Genomic DNA, 16,614 nt, shown 5'->3' on the forward strand with positions numbered 1-16,614 from the left:
ACTCACTCTGAGGGAAGATAAACTGGCAGGTGGTATATTTCCTCATGTATACCTATTGATTGTCAGTTCTGTTATATATCTTCTGGACACCATCATATTAACAAACCTGTTAGGAGTGAAGGGATGCCCAGAGCAAACATTAAAGAGTGATTAGCTATGTGAGTTTTATTTAATTACTTTTTCCTTAGATACTGAAGAAACACAGAGCTCTGTCAAACTCATAAGGCTGCTGATGTGCTCACATAATGTCACAAGGCTATGACAGAAAAGTGGCAGCACATTGCAGAAACATTCTTTGTGTTTAAGAATCCATAGCTAATAAAGTCGTCACACTCAAGATGTTTTGTTTTGTTTTCCTTTTCTTTTTTCAATCAGGGAAAGCTTTATTGAAATGATAAAAACAAAAAAACAAAACTGGGGCCCATGAATATATGTTACTGCATGTGTAATCTAAGTTGCCTTCATTTATTTCTAGAAACGTAACTAAACTTTTCAGAAGTCAGTCATTCAAGGTCTTCAGAAGAAGAGAGTGATAAAAAGTAGAAAGTCTGCTTTCCCAAATCCCTAACTACAAGTTCCCAGAAATGAATGGGTCGTGAACACAGCTTTGGTCCATCTTTCATCTGTTCCAGGGTGAAGAGCAGGGACGCAGGAGTCAGACTGCTGGAGTTGGAGCCCGAGGCTGCCATTTATTACAGCAGGGTTGGCACAAGTTTACTTAGACTCTTCAGTGCTTTATTTCCTTCAGCTGTAAAATGGTGCTGCCGCTGCTAATACTACTCCTGCGACCCTCTATTTAAAGTGTTGTCGTGAAAAGTTACTGTATGTAAAGCACTTGGAACAGTGCCTGGCACTTAGTAAGCCCACCATAACTATTCCTCTTCCTCCAAGTGATTAGTAGATACACTCCAATGAATGGAGGTGGAGGTAGATGGTGATCACCATTTAAAAATATCTGTGGAATCTTAATTAGCTTTACTTCTCCTTGGAAATCAGCCATATTCATCCCCTAATATGTTGAAGGGTAGGGGACATCTATGTTCTTATATTTTGTTCAATATTCACCAAAACCCAGGAAGTCACGTCATATCATCCCCATTTGACAGTTGAACATCAAAGTTAAGTAAATTACCTTGTCTAATGTAACAGCATCAGCAAGGGTTGGATCTGGATTTCAGACCTAAACTTGTCTGTCTGAAAAACACAGGCTCTTTTTACTCTCTACCCTTTATTTCAGCCTCTGTCAACTTTCCATGGAAGATTTTATGCTTTCTCTTTTTCACTCAGAAAAGAAAATTGCAACTCAGAGAAATTACATAACTTGCATTTGATCAGTGGACTAATAAATACAGGTTCTAAGATTGAAACCCAGCTTTGACACTAAAAACCATGATTTTTCCACTCCTATTATAAAGTTGTCCCTGTAATCTTATGGATCTGTCAAAAAAAACCAAACCTACAAAGAAATAGAATTAAACTAATCTAAAAAGAGAAGTGGTAGCTATTAGCTGTGAAAAATGAGTCAAAAGGCCTGGCAAAAGGGCACAGACTAGGGAAAGGAGAATGGGGCTCAGTGTGACATGTCAGATATAAGGTAGAAATTGCCATGGTTTTCTATTAAGGTGAGGTAAAATTGTACCTTAGACCAGGAAAGTTTGATACATTTCAGGTAATTCCATTTAAATGCTGTATTTTCATTAACAGCTGCTACAATTGACAGAGCCAACTGGAAGAGAGAACTATTCACACTAATGCCTGGTTTTCAAGAATTTTCTCCATGGCAGCTTGTGGAAATAGGAACCCCAAGACTGAGTCTGAGGTTTTTCCCACTGCTTAATCAGCTATCTCCACCTCTGCAATGTCTATCATTGCTGCGATTTCAAGGATTACTTCTCTGCAGATAACTCTCCAAATCAGAATTTGCAAGTGGAGCCTGTCTTCTCAATGCCAGCTCTGATCACTGCTCATTTCTGCCGAGAGAGATGACCATTCTCTCAAAGTCACTTATTCCATACTGATTTCACAGCCTTTCTCATCACCCAACTCTTTCAGATTGCCTGGGGAGCATCACCGTCCCAGCCCTCAGGCTTGAGGCCCCGGGTTGTCTTGCTTGTCCACTTGCTGCCTTTTTCATTTCCAAGGCCCCGATTCCTGGTAGGTGTCCATCACCTCATGCCTGAAGTAATGCAACAGCACTATAACCAATTCTCCCTTTGCACATTTTCCTGTCTCCAGGCTGTCTGGTGAGCAAGGGCCATATTTAGTCTTTCTAGAGGAGGAGTATGTAACTGTCTCCTCCCTGGTTACACACCTGATGGATTCCACAGCCTTCAAAATAAAATCCAGACCCCTTAACCTGGCATTTAAGACTGTTAAATGGTTTGCTGCTACCTTATCTCCATTACCTTCTCTCTAAATACGTCCTTTAAAAAAAAGTTCTAATGATCAATCTCCAAACATGCTAGTTACCCCCGTGCCTTTCTACCGATTTCCTCCATGGAATGATTGCTTCTCTTCATCCCTCTTTACGGAGGTCCTCCTTGCTCTTGAGTTGCCTCATCTATGAAGTTTCATGTCACTCAAGCTCTAAATCAGTCTCTCCATCCTCCCAACCCTAGCATTTTCTCTTATTGGTTCTACTTCTTTGACACTTTACCCTACTCTCTTGCACGACTGAACAGGCTTGTTTAATGAGTATATCCTTCTTCCCCCAAATGGATAATAAGTCTTTTGAGAACAAATCTGTTGATAAACCTCTTTCCATCCTTGGCAACAAGCTCAATGTCATGTATATTTTATTATGAGTTTTATAAATGCTCATTTATAATATGTTTCAATCAAATTTTCATAATTTATCAATACATATATATAGTATAGTAAGGTTCTCTAAAGAAACAGAATCCATGGGCTATACTTTGGATATACTTTTATATGTATATGTGTATGTGCATGTATATACATATTTGTATTTAGGCAAGTATGCATTTATTAATTATAAGAAATTTGCTCACACAATTACGAGAGATTATAAGTTGGAACTCCCTGAGACAGGCTGCTGGAAACTGAGATAAAGGTGATGCTGAATTCTTAAGTCCCAATTCCCCAGAGGAAGATGGGTGACTGAAAATTCTGGCAAGAGCCAATGCTGAAGTTGAGTCAGAAATTCTTCTATCCTCAAAAATCCTTAGTTCTGGCTATTAAGATCTCTAATTGATTGGATGAGGAGACACATTGCTGAAGGCAATCTCGTATGCTGATTGGAGAAGTAATCAACTGATTATAGATGCAAAACCCATCTAAAAAAACACCAGCACAACAACATATAGTCCAGTGCTTGACAAAACAACTGAATACCATAACCTATCCAGGTTGACACATGAAACTAACCATCATAATGAGCCCAATTAGTGTCTTGTAAAAAGGAAAAAAGAAGCCATAGCCTAATTAAAACTTTTTTGACCTATAGCCAGAGGTCGAAAGCAATTGGAATTGCATAGGCACCAGCCAGTCACAATGCAGGTACCTGTAAATAACAGGCACAGCATATCTGGAGCATTCTGCCCCCATACAGCCTCCCCTAACAGCCCGCTCCATGGCAAACACTTGACACGAAAAGGACTTGACTTTCCATAATTTATTGCCCTTGGATAACCTTGATATGGTCCATCATTTTAAAAATGAGTATATCCACAATCCCTGATGTGGGAAGGATGTTATTTGTGGAATTTGGGCATTTTTTTTATGGTTTTCTTCTTTTCTAATTAGAAAATAAAGACATGTTTGGTGCAGGAAAATCTCTAACATGCAAAGTTCAAAGAAACAATCCTATTTATCACTATCCATGATCTGTCTTCCTAGAGGGAATCATTGTACATTTTGATGTTTATCCTTCTAGTTTTATACAGGTCAGAATAAAATGTTTTTTGTGTGGATTTTTGCTTTTTATTCAGAAATAAATCGTGAACATCTTCTCAAGACAATATTCTTCAACAGTCTGTTTTCAGTGGCTGCATGGATCATAACTGATTTACTTTGGCACCTACTTTTGATCTTTTAGGTTGTATTTAAACTGCATTTGCACTGAGGACAGGCTAAGCAGCCGGGCCAGGGTTATGGTCAGTGAAGTCCTCCACCTTCTTTCTTTCTTCATTCTTTCCCATTTCCACACAAGCATCTAGACTTTGGATTTTTCTGTGTTTCGCTCCTGGATTGTAAAACCTTGCAAGGCAAGGACAAATCTGCCCTAGTGTTGTTCCCAGGACTTGCTTCACAACAGGTAGCTGAGAGTACCCCAATGTCTCTTTCACCTTATGCCCAGGCTTTCCCACACAGAACTTTCTGTGATCAACTGTCTTTCCCTTATGTCCTCCAGTAATGATATTTATGTGCTAGAAGTATTAACTATTATATATTATCTCCTTTAATCCTCATAGCCCTAGGAGGCAATTATTATTATACTCCCATTCTCTCATTGTCCTTCCCTCTAAACTTCTTGGAAAGCATTTGGACATTGGTCTGGAGAGAAGCAGGAGACGATGAGTTTGAGGCTAGGCCAGAAAGATGTCTGCCTTTGAAGCTTTTTCACCGGATGTGCTGACAAGGAAAACCCCTTTTTAGACAAATATTGGCACTTTGCATTGGTCCAGTTTCCGGTGCAGGCCTGGCCTCTTCAGGTTCTGGAAGATTTTGGCGAAGGTAAGGAGAACCTATTATTTCTTCTCTGGGATCATGATGAGCAATTGTAAATTGCTTTTGACAAGTTTAAACAGGTCAGAGGAGCTTTTCTGAGATTTGGGGGAGTTCTTTTTTTTTTTTTTTCTGTTTTTTAAACTGTATATCATCATCTTCACAACCTTCCTTTTAGGGTTCTGTTCTGCTAGTCTACAACATATTGCCATGTTCTGACAAGGTAATCTGAGTAGAACTGAAAGCTGGCTTGTGAGTTCTGATATAGCTTTGACAGATATTCTGAGAAGAGGATTCCAAGATGCCCCAAAGTAGGGTTGCCAGATAAAGTACAAGCTTCCCATTAAATATGAATTTCAAATTCATACTTTTTTTAGTATAAGTATGTCCCAGGAAACTTATAGGTCCTTTGTCCAATATAAGTTGGAACACACTCATATTAAAAAAAAAATTTGTTGTTTATCTGAAATTCACATTTATTGGGCATTATGCATTTTTATGTGTTACATCTGGCCACCTTATCCAAATATTTATGATTAAGTGCACAGGTGAAAACTCCAAATGTGGAATGTGAGCCAATATTGACTGCCTGCTATGTCAATATAATTTTATTTAATCCTTTCAGCAATATTATGATAGTCATAATCATTGCTATTTCAGAGAAAAAAAAATGAGCCTCAGAAAGTTTAAGAACCTGACTCCAATTCATACAACCAGTGACTGGAGAAGCATTGAATTAAAGACAGATCACTTGACTCCAAACTCCACGGTCATTCCAACTCACCTGACAGGGTTTAAAATATGTTGGGAATGTAGTGCACCCTCTCATTTTTATGCAGCCGGCGAATACCTAGAAGGCTGACCTCAGGTGCTTTGGGCATGCATCTGAGGTTCAGCCTATAATTACAGTGCCTGGCGGGAGATGCAGACACAAGCATCAGCAGACCAATTAAGCAACTGTATTAATTATCAGGTTCTCCAAAGAGGCTGCTCTGAAAAGCCCAGTAGTTCATGAATAGATCCGAAAACAGGCATTATCTCTTCTGGTGGTAAAGAGAGAGGGACGAAGGCGCAAGATAAAAGGAAGTAGTGGATGGTGGACGATGCCACCAAGGGGCCCCTTGGCAGGACTGGCAGCAAAGAGCAGCCCCACCTGTAAGGGGTGCCTAGGAGAGCCATGCAGGGTCTTAACACCCTCCTTAGAGGCAGTGAAATCCATCCTCTGAGACTTTGCTGGCACTTCTCCCAAAACAGAAGAGGCAACGGTTCTGTTGTGCTATGTTTTGTTTGGTCCCACTCACCTCATCAATGGGCCTATTTAAAAAGAGGAATTTATTGCCTTTTCCAAATGTGGTAAAATTGGCTCAGATTCAGGGCTGCTTTCCTCTCCTAATGAAGAAGTATCCTTCTAGCTAACACAGGAGCACAAAATACCTGATCAGAGAGAAAGTAATTCAGACATCTGCTGGTTGACTTGACCTCTGCAGCATTACAAATTTTAAATTATAAATGTCAAGTAATTTAAATTTAAATTTATAATGATAAATTAAACGGTATTACAAATTTTAAGCTATGGCTAAAGCAACCCCAAATTGTACACTATCTTCACTCCACTTATCACATTAAGCATAGAGCCTGGTAAATACACTATGATGGTAAAGGCTATTCCTGATCTTATTTCTCTGGTTTACCTTCCTCAGGTTATGGAGGTTGACTCTGAAAACATTTTAAACAGGAAATAGCTTGCCAGTTAGTTACAAGATAATTTATCTGGCAACCTTTAGATTGGATGTTGGCTCTTATGATACAGCTGGCAAAATCAACAGACATAGGGAGCACTAATAATCTTCCAGGCCTTACTTTCAGCCCCTTTTTTCCATCTCTTTGGATCCTTTTTGCAGATCAAGGGTCAACAAACTACACCCCAAAGGTAGAATTTGACCTCAGCTCTGTTTTTGCACAGTTCACAAGCTACAAATGTTTTTTACATTTTTTTTCAGTGTTGCTAAAAGAGGAGGCAGGAGAAGGAGGAGAGGAAGGGGAAGAAAGGAAGGAGAAAATGAAAGTATGGAGAAAGAAAGAAGTAGAAGAATGTGACAGAATACACAAGTAACCAGTAAAGTAAAAAATATTCATGATGTATTGACAGAGTGGAATTCCTGGCAAACTTAAAGCCTGGTATGATGATGCAAAGAGAAACTGATAATTACAGAACAAGTTTGCTAATCCCTGCTCTAGACCATACCAGGGTTAGAAATGAGCAAACTAAGTATTCTCAATATTGGTGCTGCTTGCACACTGTTGATGCAATGTCAGATTTACCCAAGTATGCAAATGCTTACTAACAGAAGTCACATGGATATGTCTGATGTAGAAACAGTTGACAAATAGCTGTAAAGACCCTCTGTGATTAGCTCATGGGAGGCTCATGGTGCTATAGAAAGTGGCCTAGAGTCTTCCACTTGGCTCTGGGAGTTTCTACATCTAACAGGTCCAGCAGCTACTAGGTACAAGTGTGACACCATCTAGGTACCCCATTTAATGGGCCCTAGTTTCTGCATCTGTAAAATGAAAGTGGTAGATGGAATGAATCCGAAAGTCTGTATGAGTCAATAATTCTATAAGAGAGAAAGTGATTCCTAACGACTGCATAGCTGCAGGTGGGTGAATACCTTACTAGAGAGGGCAACACAGGGAGCAGGAGTGAAAGACAAGGGCAAGGAGGGGAGCCAGTAAGAGGATGGCAGATGGAAGTGGCACCCCCTAAATGTTCAGTCTTGTGAAACTGCCCTCTGAGAAGCCATCAGCCAAGTCCCAGATAGCACATCTGGGGGAAGAAAGGGCAAAGCTCATGTATTGATAACCCTGTCATCTCCCACTGGAGGACTCACCCCGGTGCACTTCTGGCTTCTAAATGCATCTGCACTGAGTGGGGTCTCCAATATCCAAATCCTTGGTGTCAAAACGGCATCCCCGGGATAGGGAGCTAGAGGAACGTTGTAAGCATGTCAGGGTGAGGTCTACTTGTGCCTGCGTGATGACAGGTGGAGCCCACTGGAGGCTGGTCACCAGAGAGATGGCGGCGCAAGGGACAGGAGGTGCCCGAAATCATCAAAATGGTACAAAGGATGTATTAATAGAGTGCAATTCCTGGCAAACTTAGAGCCTGGCATGACGATGCAATGAGAACCTACTAATAATAAAAATGATAACACCGTCAATGTTTATTGAGAATTTACTATGGGCCAACAACTGGCGCTAAGCCCTCTGTATCAGCGCTTCTCAAACTGTGGTCAAGGGCTCGTTCCGTTGTTTTTTCCCAGTACTTTTGTAAAATACAATAAAAAATGACCCCATAGAAATAAATGAAATAAAAAAACCAAAGCCATGCAAAAAAAAATGGATACAATGCACATAAAATTACTCTGCCAAATTGCTTTAAAAGTTCCAAGCGCTCTCAAATTCTGTACATATTTTGTCACGGACTGCTACAAAGCAGGCTGCCGATGGCACACGTCTGCAGACTATACTCCATGGGTGCCTCCCTCCTTGTGTAATACATCATTTGACTTCACAACTACCCTGTGGGTAAATGCTGTGATTATTCCCATTTTACAGGTGAGAAAACAGAAGGTTGGCCAAGTTAAATAATTTATCTAAGCTCTCCCAGCTTGTCAGGAGTGAAGGCAGGGCAGCCCGACTCCAAACCCCCGCTGTGAACCACCCTTCCCTCCCCGCCTCCTCCAACTATTAAAGGAAGGAGAATGAGTTCCAATTAATGGGCTAAGCTAATGGTTACATGCTAAAGGGACTCCTTTGATTTTTCACTTTTCCCACTAGGTACTCATATTTTTATTTAGAATGCATACTTGGCACTTGGCTTTTTGTTTTCCTGGACGAGTACTTGGGAACCTTCCTTAGGCTGCGGAGTACCCTGGAATCGGCTGGTTCTGGCGATGATGTGGGCTGGCCCTCAGAATTTATTTTAACGTGGTATTAAGTCCATCATCACCACAAATTGTTACTTACTAGGCAATTACCCGGGGCGGTTTACAACAAAGACCCACTTGACAGAACTTACGCTTCACTAGGAGGCAGGAGGCAGAAACAGGAATTAGCTTCTCTTGGTGCAGGTGGGGAGGCTGTCTAGTCGCTAACGCCTGGGAAGGCCGCCCATCAGCAGTGCCCTCATCTTCGTGCCGCACAGCCAGCGCCGGGAACCATGGCAGGGCGACGCTCCTGAGACCTCCTGGTATAGAATGTCAGGAGTTGGGGCAGCAGTGTGAAAACAAAGGATTACCACTTCCCGTGTGGGATTCTTGTTCCATTACTCCCCGTGATAATATTCACCAGCAGAAAAATTAAGAGGTTTGGACGTAGGCTTGGTGAGTCCCTGGAGGATGATCCGTGCACAACAAAATGTTCTCCCTTGCATGCTCAACTGGTGCTCTTTGTCTCCCTCACTCTTTTGTTCTGTTTTTGTTTTTGTTTTTTTTCCTTCACAATTCAGAGCCTCTGGCCTTTTCAAAGTGTATAAATTTATCCTGCAAATAAAATGCCTGAGCTTGTAACATATATTTGCTGGGAAGTTGTCATCTCTTTAGCAGAACAATTCTTAATTTTTCCAACCACCCTTACCAAATTCTTTTGAGGAGTGAAGAAGATGATCTGACTCAGTGTGGGGAAATGAAGACCATTAGCCGGATGAGAAGGGGCAACATTTTTCTGGTGGCTTGGCAGGGATTCATGAACTCAGGGCTACGTTCGAGGCAAAGGGGGGTAACCACGCAGAACTGATATCCTCCACCCTGTCCCTGATTTGCACGATGTTCACGTTGGCAGCGACATGTTGCTGAGGTCTTACTGTGATCAGACATGTAAGAGTTTTGCATAAAGCATCACCTGTGGGACAGAAGAGAGGCCCTGAGATGCTTCAGATAGATGACTAGCCTCCCTAATGTAGTGATAGAGTAATCAAACTCATTTCAGTAGGGGTAGGTGATATGTAAAATAAGCATTAGGAAATTGGAAAAGGTCTTTAAGACATGGTGAAGTCAAAACTGATTAAGATTATGGTCTCTGGAGTCAGTTTATTTGGGTTGAAATTCCAGTTCCAACCACCATTAGCTGTGTGACCTTAGGAAATTACTTAACCTCTCTGAGTCTTCCTTTTCACAGCTATAAAATGAGGAAATGGAAGTTTCTGAAGATAAAGTGAATTAATCAGTGTAAAGTATAATATTTAAAACAATGCTTGGCTCATTGTACTTACTGAATACAAATTAACTAATAGCCACTTGTCAAAGTATTAGTGAAGAACTGTAGAGCAGTTGGGGACTCTTGATTTTATATGTTCTACTCTCCTTGCATTCCTGGAAGAATGTGTACCTGATCATTAAGTATTAATTTTTTTTTTTTTTTTGAGCTACCGGGGATTGAACCCAGCACCTTGTACATGAGGAGGAAGGCACTCAACTACTGAGCTCCATCCACTCTCCAATGAGATTGGTCTTTTCATGTTTGTTTTGTTTTTGTTTTTAGAACATACTGGGGATTGAACCCCAGACCTTGTACGTGGGAAGCAGGCACTCAACCACTTGAGTTACATCCACTCCTGGTTATTAATCTTAAATGCACTGCTGGTTTCTGTTTGTTAATAGTTTACATAGAATTCATGCATTAAGAAAGTCGGTGTTTCATGGGTTTTTATGCGTTAACTTTAACAGTCTTTGGGAATAAAAAATAATTCATTTCATAAGAAGTATTTGGAAGTTTTCTCTCTTTACCTATGCTACAGAGCAGTTTAGGCAGGTTTATTTTATTTACTCTTTAAAGGTTGGTGGGATTCCCCTAGTGTTTTTTCTTCCTCCCCCAAGAGTAATTCTTTGACAACATTTATCTGGTTCTTCTATGGAAAGCAGGTTTTACATGTTTTACAGTCCTTCTGGAGTAAGTTTTAGTAATTTCATTTTAAAATTTCCATTGCGTCAAGTTTTTCAAATTTATTTGTATAAACTTTAGTAATATCATTTTTATGATTCATTAACTTCTCTCACTTCTGGTTTTATTTCCCACATATTATTTTTATTTTATATAGTTATATTTTCATTCTCTTTATCTTGATTGGTTACTAAGTAGATAATCTATTTTACTCTTTTTTATTTATCCCCACCAATTCAGCTTGTGCAAAGCCTATAAGTTTTTTTCTGAGGACTGCTTAGGTCTATCCCACATGCTGTTTTGATTTTTTATAATTTCCTAGATAGGTTGAGATTGTACACTATATATTTTTTGGTACCAAGAATTTATTAAAAGATAATGTATACATTTCCAGGTCAGGTTTTTTTGTGTGTATTTCCTGATGATATTTAATAGGTCTCTTGAAACATAATGACATAATGTGGTCTGACTATTTATTATTTTGAATTTACTGTGGTTAACTTGGTGACTTCATATATATAGTTCTTTTTTTGTGTTCATGATGTGTTGGTAAAAACTGTTCTTTCTCTTATGAAATCTGATAATTATCATTCAGTTCTACTTTTGGAATTAAGATATTCTATGCTTTTGCTTAATTTTTGTCCACTTGAAAGGTCATGGAACAATAGAGAAGAATTCAATTATCTTAATATTCCTCTGTTTCTTTAGATAGTCATTATAAGTAGTTTGTTATAAGCAATTATAAATATTCTCTCACCTTACCATCAGCAAATTTTATTATCTTTCTTGTGCTTACATCGTATACCTAAATACACTTAAATATATCTATTACTTGTTCTATCATTTTTAAATAATGTAATTTCTAGCACAGCTATTGTTGACAAAACAATCAGTAAAATTTCTCTCTCTCTCTCATGCACACACACATAAACACATACAAATGCACCTTCTTTTCCTCTTCTATCCACAATTTGTGTTTGTTGGAGCATTTCTACTCTGTCAGGGCAGAAGACATGTATTCTATTTATTCTTTCCCTCTCATCCCCATCTCTGTTTTAGTATTACTTTTCCACTCAAATATATTGAACATACTGGCCACTTGCAACTGTTTTCTTCTCACCTCTTAAGTCATTTCTTGGTTCCCTAAAGCTTGTTTTCTGTTAGCTTCCTCAAGAAGGGCTCATGGATAAAAATATTTTCCAAGATTTTCCATATTAAAAATTCTCTGTGAACTTTATACATAAAGAAAGTTTAGCTAGATATGAAATCCTTTATGATTTTATAGTTGTTGTTCCAGAGCTTTCTATCAAAAAATCTTATTTATGATAAATCTGAGGTCAGTTTGATTTTTTTCCCCTCTAGTAAGTGACTTGTGATCTTTTTGCCTTGTTTACCAAAAAACTGTTCCTTTTCTGAGAAGATCAGTAATGTCACTGGAATATATCACAGTATTAATTAACCACTCAGGGTGTGTTTCCCTGGTACAGGGTGTGTTCTTTTGATATGCAGATTCATGCCATTTCTATATCAGAAAGTATTTGTGAATTATGTATTTAAATATTTGGTTTATTTCATAGTTTGACTTTTTTCTTCAGGGACTTAAATTATACATATTTTGGATATCCTCTGTGTTGTATAGTCTTATTATTTTTTTAAACAATTCAATTTTTTATTTCTATTTTATTTGCTTTCTCATTTTCACAGTCTACATTTTTACTGTGACTTCCTCTGTGTTTACCCTATTTTATGTGCCTTTCAACTTTGTCTTGATTTTGGTAAAAGTTTTATTTCTTCCATTTACTTTATTCCTGAATTTTGCCTGCTCACATTTCATATCCTCCTGCTAAACTTACAATATCTTCCCTGATTCTTGGAATTTTTGCTTCATGTTCTTCCTTCCAGATTTTAAAATTTAAGTCAAACTTAGTTGGTCACAGTGTTTATTCCATGACAAGGGGTGTGTGTCCACATGTGTGGTGTGTGCACGTGTATGTGTTTGGTCTGTCATTGATGTTGTTTCTCTTTTCCTTTTTTATGTTCCCCTCTAAATCTTTGTAGCAATGCTATGCTAGTTCCTTTAAATTATTCATCATGGAATAAATTGTATTTTGCAAGACAAGTTACCTTTAAGAATTTCTTATAGGAGGGAGCCAGGATAGCAGGTCTTCATAATTAGAAGGCCCTCCTCTTTGAATTATGAACTTCCAGCAAATATGGCTGACCCGTGTGAGTCTTTGAGTACCCGTGCCTCCTTGGCTTCTTCTTTTTTTTTTTAATTTTTTTTTATTCTGCTGGTCCAAGTTGACCCTTTTATTCAATGTCATTTTCTAGTTACATCATCAGCTGGTACTTGGTAGTAATCCCTCAGCTCCAGAGAGGCTCATCCCCGGGAGTCATGTCCCACGCTGGGGGGAAGACAATGCATTTACATTCTGAGTTTGGCTTCGAGACTGTCCTTGGCTTCTTTGCATCAAATTGGTTCCATGAAAACTTCAGCACCTGCCCAACTTACTCAGTTCCTATATGTAATATTGCAAACAAGCAATGCAGGGTTTATACCTCAGAGTTTGCCCTTCCTTTAACAAGGATGTCAGTGCTGCTACTTTCTAGATCCATTGCTGCCGAGGTCTCTCACCACAACCTCTCCCTTTATTTTTTCAATCTGCCACACTGTCTTGGCCTCTGCTGCATATCAGCTGCTTTTCACAGCCCTTAGAAGTATTTTGAGGTCTAGGAATTATATGTTTCTCCTAGTTTCACTGAATATAGTGTATGAATTGCATGTTCGTTTTTTAATTTTTGTGGCTTTCAGAGGATTTCCAGGAGGAGAATGGTAACTTTCTGAGCCATGTTGATGCTGGAAGTTCATACTTTGAATTTCTTATACTCTTAAAATTCTAATAAGATCCTAGCTGTTGGCTAGGAAACAGTTGGCATTCTATAAATGTTTGGTGAGGAGCTGAATAAAGCTGAAGAGTTTCAGGTAAACTAAAGAACTGAAGAATTACTAAAATAATACAGCAATGTTTACTGTGTCTATAATTTATGGAATTTTCCTGATAATTATAAAGACAAACACATCATAAAGTATATTGGAATGTAAAAAAAGTTGAATCCTGAGACATTCTCCATTTTTTAAATCCTTCTTTTAAATCTTGAATTTCTTGGAAAATATATAAATAAGATATTTTCTTTCACTTTTCTTTCATCTTCAATTTTGTTGGAACAAAATGAAGGCCCTTACTTTCAACTCAAATAATTGAAAACTTTATCAGTTTGGCAGTTAGAGATTGAAATAGGAAGCTATCAAACAAGGTCCTTTGCAAGGTCTGTCTAATGGCTTAATGTTTATTTCTTTGACCTTATATTCTTTCTACAAGAAAAAATATTGGAAGATTAAGTACAAATAGTCATTGGTTAACATGCTATACTTCATCATGCTGCTAATTAACACAAATATTCACTCCCAGAAGTGAGATCATTACTTTCTCTTGGTTGTAAATGAGAGGTTCTTTGTGATAAAGAAAAAGCCCAGGTGTTTGGCTTCAAACAGAAATTACCACCCAGGCATATATCCTAATAACAAACTATTTTGGCTGAAAATCTAAGAAAGAGAAAGGGAACTTTCTCATTCTTGCTATTTTTCATGAAACTTCTCAGAAATAATTACTACTGAATAAATAATTATCTATTGCTACATAAAAAAAAACACCCCAAAACTTAGCAGTGTAAAATAACAAATATTTATTATTTCATATGGTTTCTGAGGGTCAGGAATCTGGGAGCAGGGCAGTTCTGACTCCAGGTTTCTTCTGATGTTTCAGTCGAGCTCACACCTGGGACTGCAGGCTTGGGAAGAACTGGCTGGGGCTGGAGGACTAGGGTTCAACGTTACTCACATGGCTGTTGGCAGGAGGCCTCAGCTTATCATCATGTAGGTTTCTCCACAGGACTGCTCACCACATGGCAGCAAGTTTCTCCCAAAGCCCGTGATAAGGAGAGGGGGTGTGGGAGAGCCATCACTTCTACCACATTCTATTAAGTCACACAGACCAACTCTGGTCCCGTGTGTGAAAGGGCTACACAAAAGTATGGATCAGGAGACAGGGACCAAGGGAGGCCATCATAGAGGACAGTTAACACAAAATATTAAACTTATTATAGGGACTGCACAGGTATATGGGGTACATAGTATTTATGATATGTGAACAGAGCCATTTATTCAGTTTTTCAGTTATTCAGGCTCATGATCAATACAACATGTATTCAACATCTACTATGCCCCAGGTTCTCGGCTATACTCTAGGGATTCTAAAGTAAATAAGATATGACTTCATGCTGACATTCTGGCAGGGAAGAGAAATATGTAAGTAAATAGACAATGATGTTCCGCTCTAGGATAAAAGAGGCTTCAACCAAGTACTATATGGGTATTGTAGGGAGAGGGATTGGTTTTGCTTAGAGAATGGACAGAATAGTTGAGTAACTGCTACTAGAGTTGACCTTCAAAGCCAAGCAGGAGTTGGGTAGGAAAGAAAGAGGAATTAGCATTTCAGAAGGAGGGAATAGAGTGTGTGAGATTGTATTTTACAAAGATGGACATAATAATATCTCTCATCCTATTGCACTTCTGTAATGGGACCTTGTCATTTGTTCATCAAGAGACAGTTTCAATATCCCCACACCCTTGAAGATGAAAGGCTCTTGGGCTGCTTTCACCACGAGACTATGACAGAAATGTGGCCATGTCACTTTCTGTTGTCATAGATTTTAACTAGCATGGCAGTTTCTACTCCCTGCCTCTTGGAATTCATCCCTCATGTAAAAAAGTGAAACTTCCTTTACATCATCTTGCTGTGGGAAATTAAGTGAAGAAACTCTGGAGAATGAGCAGCTAATGAAGAGAGAGATGCCAAGGAGCTCTGAGGTATTAAACTTGTGCATGAAGTTGCCATCTTGGAAGAAGATTCGTCCATTCCAGAAGATGCAAAATAGATCAGAAATGACCACCACCCAAGTCATTCCTATATTCCTGACCCATAAAATTTTGAGGAAAATAAAAAATGGTTGCTTTTAGTCACTGCATGTTGGGTAATCATCTGTGCTGCAAGAGATAACCAAATAAATGAGCATATTCCATTACATATCCTGTAAACCATTTAATGAACCTAGCTACTAAATTGCAGAGTGGGGCAGGAAAGCATAAATTTGACACAGAATCCAAATTATAAAATGTTTGCTGGGCCCTGTTAATTGCTTTTTTCGGAAATGGTGGGCATTTAAAGTGACATGATTAGATTTGCGATTAGAGATAGCCATATGGCAGCAATGTGGAAGATGAATGGTGGAGGGGAGAGACTAGAGAAAGGCAGAAACATACATATTTCCTCTTGAAACTGACCATACAACAATGATAAAGGCTGAACTATGGAAGTATCATGGCAATGAGCAGGAAGAAGTTAGATGATAATGTTTATAGAAGGCTCTAGAATGTGTTGCCATTATCCAACCCAGCAAACGAGAGACTGAGCAGGTATGTTGGAGGAGGGGTTATTAATGAGTCTGTTTTTGGATATTCTGAATTTGAGGAACCTATGAAATTTTTAGTGACTGAAGTCAATCCTAGAAAAGTGATTGTACTGTACTTTCGCTAAACCATAATTTTCGCCTTTCTCTCACACTTCCTAATTAATTTTAATAGAGGGCAGCAATCCAAGAGATGTTGGTTGCTACTGAGTTTCTGCTAACAGATGCATGCAGATTCTCATATTGTAACAGTCCTAACATCCCACCAACCCACTTTTCCATTTGGTATTTTTATTATCAGTGATTACAGGCATAAGATCCACGTAATGACTGGGTTACAGTTTCTGCTAGACAAATTATGTACATAATTATAGGCACATGTTCACTGTGATATTGAAGCATCTGATGCTTCTATAGAGAAGATAATTGCCAACCTTTGCACTGTAATTAAGTCTAAATGGG

The 16,614-nt window shown here is 38.8% G+C and overlaps 1 pseudogene; it reads right to left on the reverse strand.

Annotated features, from left to right (window-relative positions):
- Positions 1–9,430: 9,430 nt before the first annotated feature.
- LOC101435249 (solute carrier family 25 member 16 pseudogene) overlaps positions 9,431–16,614 on the reverse strand; it is a 141,172-nt pseudogene continuing 133,988 nt past the window's right edge.

This window comes from Dasypus novemcinctus, chromosome 3, assembly GCF_030445035.2.
Source record: "Dasypus novemcinctus isolate mDasNov1 chromosome 3, mDasNov1.1.hap2, whole genome shotgun sequence".
NCBI classification, from domain to species: Eukaryota; Metazoa; Chordata; class Mammalia; order Cingulata; family Dasypodidae; genus Dasypus; species Dasypus novemcinctus.